Source organism: Podarcis vaucheri (assembly GCF_965113315.1).
Source record: "Podarcis vaucheri genome assembly, chromosome: 2".
Classification (NCBI taxonomy): Eukaryota; Metazoa; Chordata; class Lepidosauria; order Squamata; family Lacertidae; genus Podarcis; species Podarcis vaucheri.
The window spans coordinates 107681786-107691619 of record NC_138760.1 but is presented as its reverse complement, the minus strand read 5'-3'; the positions used below and the strand labels follow the sequence as shown (position 1 = coordinate 107691619).

General features: G+C 45.6%; 1 long non-coding RNA gene across 1 annotated transcript; it reads left to right on the top strand.

Moving 5' to 3' along the window:
- Window positions 1-5809: 5809 nt before the first annotated feature.
- LOC309527197 lies at window positions 5810-9208 on the top strand. Its single transcript, XR_014217131.1, has 2 exons — window positions 5810-6386; window positions 8835-9208. It is a non-coding gene; the product is annotated as an uncharacterized lncRNA (long non-coding RNA).
- The last annotated feature ends 626 nt before the right edge of the window (window positions 9209-9834 follow it).

Below are 9834 nucleotides of genomic sequence, written 5' to 3'. Positions count from 1 at the left end.
TCTTAGGAGTGCAAAGGGGGATGTGCACTGAAACACCCTTGGTTGAGAAAACAGAAATATCACTGCTTATTCTTAATATCATGTTTCCTTGTCTGCACATAAAGGTAAAGGGACCCCTGACCATTAGGTCCAGTCGTGGCCGACTCTGGGTTTGCAGGCGCTCATCTCGCTTTATTGCCTGAGGGAGCCGGCGTACAGCTTCCAGGTCATGTGGCCAGCATGACTAAGCCGCTTCTGGCGAACCAGAGCAGCGCACGGAAATGCCATTTTACCTTCCTGCCGGAGCGGTACCTATTTATCTACTTGCACTTTGACGTGCTTTTGAACTGCTAGGTTGGCAGGAGCAGGGACCGAGCAATGGGAGCTCACCCTGTTGTGGGGATTCGAACCGCCAACCTTCTGATCGGCAAGCCCAAGAGGCTCAGTGGTTTAACCCACAGCACCACCCGCATCCGTTTGTCTGCACATAGGGTACTGCAAAACACACTTTCTGACTCTAAATTGGCCCTGGAGTCAAGGGGCAGGGATGGAGGGGAAAGGTCATGGAAAATCAGGCTACCTCCCAGAATGTGGGGATACCTAATAACAAGGATGTGGGGCACAAAAATGTCCCATGTTTAATTGCTGGCATTTCTGGGTAGGGCTAGGAGAGATCTGTTCTGAAATCCTAGAGAACTGCTGCCAATCTATGTAGACAGTACTAAGCTAGGTGGACTAATGCGAGTTAGTATAAGGCAGATTCCTGTGTACAGGAAAAAATCATGACACCATTTACTAGACCAAAGTGTGTTTTTGTGCTCCTTTATTTGCTTTTTATTCAGGCAATAAATTTCAGGTGATTTGCAAGAGCATGGTTATTATTATTTAGACAAATGCAACAAATAATAATAAATAATATGTTTTTGCAAATCACCTAAATAAAAAGCAATTCATCAGTATCACTGAGAACCATTTCACAGTCCATGATTCTGCATAAAATCCAGTTTATATGTCAGTCGTATCCTGCTCTTCCTCCCGCTGGTGTTTAAATAGAATAATAATCTCAGTGCTAGCAGGTTTCAAACATATGTTTGAATGGTATCCCCCAAAAAAGACTTCTTTAGAGAATATTAATGTAGAATAATAATTTGTAACTAACCTTGTTTCGAACACAGACTATAAGCAGGTATGATACTATACAATGCCCTGTTCTGAATTTAAGCATAAAAATCAGCATGCTAAAGATTGATCCCCAATGGGCCAGGATTTTGTCCGTCACCTATCTATCTCACTAACTGGTTCTTGGATTCCCTCTCCCTTGTAGCCTCCCATATAAATGAAAGGCTGTCATTCACTTCTATGGAGAAGAGTTCATTGTTGCCCTTGGAGATAATGCTGTGATCAGGCCCAAACCTGCGTCTCTCTGACACTGAATGATTCAGCCTCCATCATAGGGACCACTGAATCACAGAGTCACATTCTATGTCAATGGGTTGCTGAAATATTGATAATCTATAGCAAGAGGGCATGTGTGGAGGCCTCCCTGAAGGACCAGGTGCACAGCCTGGGAGTCATTTTGGAGTCACAGCTGTCCATGGAGGCGCAGATCAATTCTGTGTCGAGGGCAGCTGTCTACCAGCTCCATCTTGTATGCAGGCTGAGACCCTACCTGCCCACTGTCTTGCAAGAGTAGTGCATGCTCTGGTTATCTCCTGCTTGGACTACTGCAATGCACTCTACCTAGGGCTACCTTTGAAGGTGACCCGGAAACTACAACTAAACCAGAATGCGGCAGCTAGACTGGTGACTGGTTGTGACCGCTGAGACCACATAACACTGGTCTTGAAAGACCTACATTGGCTCCCAGTACGTTTCTGAGCACAATTCAAAGTGTTGGTGCTGACCTTTAAAGCCCTAAATGGCCTCGGCCCAGTATACCTGAAGGAGCTTCTCCACCCCATTGTTCAGCCCGGACATTGAGGTCTAGTGCCCAGGGTATAAATAATAAAGTAGTAGTAGTATGAGGAAAATGTGTCCCTCCAGCACCCATCATGCCTTACCTCTGAGGCTGTTAGGACTTGAAATCCCATCCCTGCTCTATAAAGACCCCACCTCTCATTACAATAGGCATATATGTAGAATAGAAACAAAGTTCATGTGCAAACAACTGCATGCCATAAGTGCATTAACACACTTAGAAAAAATTAAGATGCTGTCTTCCCTGACAAGGCTGTGCTGATCTTCAGTGCCCCTTCCATTGATGATCTTCGATGTCCCTTCCATAAACTATGGGTAAATATGCATAAGATTGCACAGTTTGTGGCATTTTATTGGAGGGAAGGTAAAAAGAAGCTAAATCCTTGATAAAATGGCTATAAGAAAAGTGCATGTATCGCAGGCTGTCTTTAAAGGCCCAATAGCTGCTTCGCTTCTAAATTGCATAGCCGTGAAGGCTCATTTTCCATTTCATATTAATTCATCATAACTGATTGATAATGTACAGTTAGCATGTATCTGTCCAAGATAACAAGTCAATTTTTTTAGTTCCCAAGTTCCCTACTACTATTTCACCAATAACACCTTCCCTCCAAAAACGGACAGGTTTCTTTTAAACTCTGTCTTACCAGCCTGCCCAGTTAAATTATTTCTCTTGCGGTTTTGCAGACATAAACCTGAAACTGTATGCCAGATAATAAGAGAGAGAGAGAGACCCAAGAGGTATTGTATATTCTTAATCACTTAATAGCAATGACAACTCAAAGGAAACAAGAGATCAGCTAGCTTTTGTGCTTCCTTGGAAGGAGGAGAAAAATACCCATAGGGGAAAAAAACTGTGTGAGACCTAATCTCTCAAAACTGCTTTGGTGCTTGAATGAAGTGAAGTCTGTCACTGTTCCTCTGTGTCGTCTATGAACTGTATTTAGAATGTGCTTGAAGAGCCAGCGCTGACCCACACTGTTCTGATTTCCAGACGCTTTCTCTTCCCCCGTCCTCACCCCCAAGTATTTGATTGCCAAGTCACTCATTGGGTACAATTGTGCTTTTTTGCCTGCAGTCAGCCTCCTCTTTCTCCTTGTGCTGGATGCCTTCAGCGATGGCACAATCCAGGCTAGTGACATCCCCAGTTTGTTAACAAAATGAATCAGAAGGAAGAGGCTGCTTAGACATGAAAAGCTATTTCTGCAGAACGGCTTGACGACTGCCAAAAAGCAGGCAGGGAAGGAAGTGGAAAGAGTCATCTTGGCAGTTCACGAGATTTTATTTTTTAAAATAATATGACACCAAAGGGTCTCTGGTGCCCTCCTTCCTGTATCAGTTGGCTTTAAGAAGCCACATGGTGCCCTCACTCCCAATTATACTAGCAAAATTATTTCCAATATCATGGGTGGAGTTGGGCGGGGGGGGGGGAGGACTTGCATATTGCCAGGACCCCTGCAGGGTTCAATATGTGTCTCTGCTGCACAAAGGGATGCATTGCACCCTCTCCGTGAATCCCGGGGCCCAGTGTCCCATTGGGAGCGATAGGGCAGAAGGCATGGAACCCAACAGTAGGTGACAGCACAGCCAGTGACAGGCGGAGCCAGCAAATTCCAGCTTGGTCCCTATCTTCCTCCCTGCTGGACACTACAATGGCAACACTGAAAGGATGAAGATGGCAACCAGTACCACTCTCTAGGCCAGTGTGAGGGCGAGATTGGTGGGACAGTGCCTGCTTTGCCCTAATTGGCTGGCCTCCACTGGAGAGGAGGCAGGCTTTCTCATTACCGGAACGGTGCCTGCAAATCCAGTGCATAAGAAAAATTAGCAGCCAGTCACTTGTATGGACAGCAGCCAAAGGGTCACAGTTGAGGATGGCTTGCTTCCTACCCAAGATGTGCTTGGGCTGTTTTTGGTGCTCCGCACTTAGTTTTTCTTCTGAAGAATATCCTCCTACAAGCCTTAAGGCTCTCTTGCCCCTGCTGAAAGAGGGTGGCCTTTCACTTCAGGCAATGTGCAGAAGGAAATGTGATGTAGAACTAGAAGCACAATTTACACCACAAAGAACTCATAACCCACCTGCTCTCAGCAGCCAGAAACACCATAACCAGACACTGGAGAGACCTGTCAGGAGTAAGCATGGACCAATGGTACCAAATAGTATGGGAAACAGCCCTACTAGAAAAATTAACTAATAAACTGACACGGGGACAAACAGAAGAAGGCTTCTGGTGCTCTTCCTTTATCAATATGGCTAACCTGATCCGAAACACCCACCCACCTCACCCACACACGAAAACAAAGATCGCCACAGCCAATCACAAGCAAACAATCACACCCTAGGCCAACCCCAGCCTCTCTCACCACCAAAGGAACACAAGTGAACAACACAAGCAACGCTGACACCAAACTCTACATACATTAAACATAATAGAAACACCGCCACCCGACCCCACCCCATCCATCTTCCCTCTCTCCACCCCCCTTTCTTTTTTCTTTTTTCTTTTCTTCTCCCCCTAATGCCTCAACAAATGAAACAGATTTGTAAAAATGTTACATGAAAAGAAAAAAAAATACGAGGCACTACACTTCTGTAAAACAAGAAAATACTGAATAATATATATATATTTTTAAAAAAGAACTAGAAGCACAACTCCACTCCATAGTCATCATAGTAATGACCACATGAACAATATGTGAATAGGGCTAAAATGTGGCGGTGTAGCATCCTCATGATCTCTGTTCTACCCACTTAGCCACACCTTCTTTCAGGATACCCCCTTTCCTTTTACCACCTTTCCTCCCCCACCCAATAGACAGAATTCAGTGCCCACTGACTTTGCTCAGTCCTCACTGGAGGGTGGACCAACCTCAATCTGTCCCCAGCCAGTCCCCTCCTGCCTACCTGCTTACCTCAACTAGTCCATATGGCAGCACTTCTAGTCTTCTTCATCATCCTCCTTAGTCTCAGTGTTGCCCTTTGTAGAACTCAGCAGAGAGGAGGATGGGGACAAAACTAGAATTCTTTGGCTCTGCCTGTTGCTGGCACTGGCTCCATATAAGGTTGGTCTCCCTGCCTTCAGCCCCACCAATAACCAATGGGTACCAGATACCACCAGCAATCTCTCTATGTGTGAGCGCCCTCTTCAGCCATCAACCCAGAGAGCTCTTGTGTTCCTTGATGTGGTCACGCAGGATATGATCCTCCCTCTCATCTCAGTTGGAAGAAGAAGGTAGAACCCCAGGTCACCCTGTATTTGATTTCTCCTATCCAGCATTACTGACTAAAGGAGCATCAACCTTTGGAGCTGTGGATATGGAGAGGAGCCATAGCTCTGTAGGAAAGGCTGTCCTTTGCATCCATTAAGTTCCCAGTTAGATCCCTGACATCTTCCTCTAAGGATCTTTGGTACCATGGTGGTAAAGTTGTCAGTCTGAGACTTTGGGGTAGTCCGGGGATGGGAAACATGTGACACACAAACTTGGTGGTGTTGTCCTTTAACTCCCACCCACCCCAGTCGAAATAGTCAACAGTGAAGGGTAATGGGAGTCCAACAACCTTTGGGGGACCACAGGGTCCCATCCCTGCAATGGACTATACTGGGCCAGATAGACCAACTGGTCTGGCTCAGTATAACATAATTTCCCATGTGGATATATGTAGCTTGTGTGTTCTCATTCTGAGTGGCAGCATTTGTTTTGTTTCATTTCATTTCAATTATGCTATGGCTGCCTACTGTGAAATACTGTCCACATTTTTATTTTTATTCCATGCATACCTATTCACACACCCTAGGATAAAAGGGTGGTTTTGCGTTCATGTTATATTTTTAAACTCTTTGGAAAAAGATGCCACTTGCCTCTGTGTACATATCCCCAAGTCTGCATTTTTTTTAAAAAAAGTATTGTTGTTGTAGATTTTCTTATCATCAAAACTGGCAAGTGGGAGAATTTGGATTGACACCAGCATTGCTGCCATCTCCACCCCCACCCCAATCTACTAATCCACAGAACTATAGGTACGCCAAACAGGAATCCATACCACAGTGATGAGCAGTATGATAGTACTTTCAGGGATATGTATCAACAAGTCCAGCACTATCAGATTAAGGAGAATGCAGGAGGCCAACGAGGAAAAAAATGGAACAAATAAAATGAAGGTGGAATAAACTGGCAAAACCATTCCATTTCCAAGTATAAAATAAATACCAATGTCAGAACATTCTCTAGGGGAAACTGGACAGGTACAGAGTCTTCTGCTGTACAAAGCACTCCTGGACTCTTCATAGTACACATTCTACTATGGTCACAACAGGAGGTGGAACAAGGGGTGCTGTGATGTCATACAGTTGTTGTAGAGAAAAACTGCAATGAGATGAAGCAATCAATCTTCCTTTTTTATTAGGGATTAATCCATAATGATCTGAGAGGTAAGAAGAAATCTGTCCCTATATGATGTGACGGGAGATTTTATGCCTTTGTTTGGAGCCAGTGACAAGGCTCCTTGCTTCAACCCTTCACTGTCTATATAGGTTGCCTTCCCCTTCCTTCCTTCTTTTTAGACCCTTCTCTACATTTGTTCTGGTCACATACTGAATTGATTTGTGCTTGTAGCTGTGCTTTGGGAACATACAGAGACCTGCATCAGGGTCAGGTAGCATTCACAAGGAGCTGCTATTGGGAACGTGTGTGCACCTGCTCACTCATCCAGCAATGCAGATCCTAGATTACCAAAGGAGTGACTAGGGAGCTCACCCATGTTTCAGATGTGTACCAACAGCTACTCATAGCTATGCCTTTGCGGATGAAGATCTGAAGAGTTCAGGAGAAATCCCCATTGGCCCTTGGTAATTTTCACCATGAGATGATTTTACCTTGTCAGTTTCATGTGGCAGGTGCATCTCTCCCTGTGTGTATATATACACACACTCTCCCCCACATTCATACCTGGTGACAGATGGTGTTTACCACTGCAGTGGGAAAGCTTGAGAACAAACAGGCTCCCTGATGTGGTAAATACCAGCTTTTCGGTACGTGGGGGTGCGTTGATGAGAAAGTCATTGTGGTCCATGGGAAATTATGGCACTTGAAAGAGTCACCATTCGGAAGGCTAGCTCTGGCCTTGCCTGCTCCAGGGGGCAATAAAGAAAGAGCTGGAAGATCCATAGAAGGACCTTGTTTGGGCACCCACACCAGTCATAACCATCATCCAGGTGCCTGGGGGAGGAGGAGACCCTGGTCATTCTTCAGGGGCTACCAGGAATTACATAGGGTGCAGAACATGTGGCCTTCCAGATGTTGGCATTCATCAACCCCAGCCAGCATGGTCATGAGAGCTGCAGCCCCCAACATCTGGAGACCGACAGATTCTCCTCACCCCTGCTTAATCGCTATAGATAGCTATAGGTCTTCATAAAAACTGGGGGAGTTTTTATTGTTGTCAAGAGTATCCAACAGCAAAGCCAGAGTCAATGCAGGCACAATAGTCCACAAACGGAGCAAATGGCGCTTCAGACTCCAGACCATGGCTAGGCAAACTAAGGGCCGGATCCGGCCCAATCGCCTTCTCAATCCGGCCCGCGGACGGTCCAGGAATCAGCGTGTTTTTACATTAGAATGTGTCCTTTTATTTAAAATGCATCTCTGGGTTATTTGTGGGGCATAGGAATTCTTTCATTTCCCCCCAAAAAATATAGTCCAGCCCCCCACAAGGTCTGAGGGACAGTGGACCAGCCCCCTGCTGAAAATGTTTGCTGACCCCTGCTCCAGACCGACTAGGTGAAGAAGGATGGCAAAGTGGCCCTTCGCCTTTCCCTGTCCCTGAAATAAACAGTGCCTACCTGTTCACATTTTTTTTACCTGTTAATCCAACCCTACCAGACCCAAGATGCCCACCGCCTTCCTGGGGCTTAAGAGGAATCTAGCAGCGGTAAATGATGGGGAAACCTTGCCCCTCCTGAAGACCTCACCCTAATCTCCAACACTTAGGGACGGTTTTAAAAAACAGTGTATGAATTTTATTATCTCTCCCCAAAATGCAGTGGGTCCGCAAATCCCCATTCATACCCTAATTGGAAAGCTTTGGAGTGCATTGCTCAGGACAGGGGAGTGGAGCTTAAGGATGGGCCGTTCAGCAGTTGGGGTGAGGGGGCAGGGGCAGGACATGCCAATGCATTTCCCATCCTGATTTTTGGGGGGGGGCAGTTGAGGGCTGCACTCCATCCCCACAGCGGGGGCTTTTCTTTTCTTTCTCCCCACCAGCTTTGAGCAGGCCTGTTTCAGATTGGCCTTTTTATGTTTGATCTAAAGAATAGTTGTTGGCCAATTCCATCTTTTCATCACTGTTCTGCCAGGCCTAGATCCAAGCGGCTTGTCAGATGCTCATTAACTCCCCCTTTGGCTCTTTGCAGTGTGTCTCCTAAGCTCATTGTGCCAAGAACTCGCGCTTCTTTCTCCTCCTTTCTCTGCTCCATCAGGGAGACAAATTACTTTCCAAAAAGGGGGATCGCCAGGGATGGTTTAATGAGAATTTCTGCGGGGCTGGGACTGGTGGAAAAAGCGATGTAGTTAACATTCGGTGGACTTAATTGGACTTTTCTCTTCTACCTCCTTCAAAAAAAAACTCCGAAGCTATCCTGTTAATCTCTCATTTGTAATCAATTGTGTTGACTCAACAAAAGTCTAGGTCGTCCTTTCTTCCTGTCCCAGACAATCCTTTGTTGCCTCTAAATGCCTCATTCTTGAGTGCTCCTGGTCTTGTAGATGGGCTCGATTGTTGACAGTTCATTATTGCGCTTTTGTCCATTTAATCTCCCTCGCTGTGTTTTGCATGTGCATGCCTTAATGAGCTCCGTTGGCAATTAACATGTTTCTCGCAGCAAACTGGTTGCTCAGACGTTTGGAGGAGTGGAGTGCAGGAAAAGGGCAACGCAGCTGCCTTGCAAGGCTCCCCGCTTTCCCAGCCCCGGCACACATCTCCCTCCCTCCCTCCCTTCCTTCCTTCCTTCCTCCCTCTCTCTCTCTCTCTCTCTCTCCTCCAGGCAGAAAACTTGCCTCCCTTGTCGATCCACCTGGGACAACCTCCCTCCGCCACCAAGGAAAGAAAGGGGGGGGGGAGAGGCCGTTGATTGGGCTGCGAGGGGAGGCCTCCAACGCTCAGCCAGGCAAATGGAGTTTACACCCAAAGGGTGTTTGTGTGTTATTTGTTGTTTTTTTAATAAATAAAAAAATTCTGCACGCCTGCAAAATCCTGGCAAGTTTTTAAGTGTCATTCTTTACATAGAGAAACCTCTAACCCCCCCTTAGGCACTAGGCCTGTTCAAGCTGTTGTGTTCATGCCTGTGGCTTTGGAAAAGGGTTTTCTTTTTTTAAAAAAAAAATACATTATTTGAAGCTTGCTGGCAAGATTGCTGAAGTGTGAGCAGTCATGGACAGAAGAAACATCTTGTGGTGGAAAAGATAATTGGAGGCGTGTGTGTGTGTGTGTGACAGAATTACCCTCCCCCTCAATTTTAGCATTTTAATGCTATGAGTAGCATAGGCTAGAATAATGAATCGCCCACCTTGTTTTAGAGAGATGCTTGAGAGGGGCGATTGGGATCACAAACTGCACGTCATACATGCCCCAAAAGGAAAGGTTCCCCCCTCCACTGTGATACATATATATCACAATATATATCAATATATGATATATTGTTATTGTGCTTATTCATTATTCTTCTCCACTAGTGGTTTGGTGCTCACATCCGCAGAAGCCAATACATTTATTTACTTATATTTATATTGATTTCAAACACATTTGTAGCCTGCTATTTGGACCTTTAAAAGGGTGTGTGTGCAGAATGGCTTACAATAAAATGCACTGTTAGGTATTTGGTT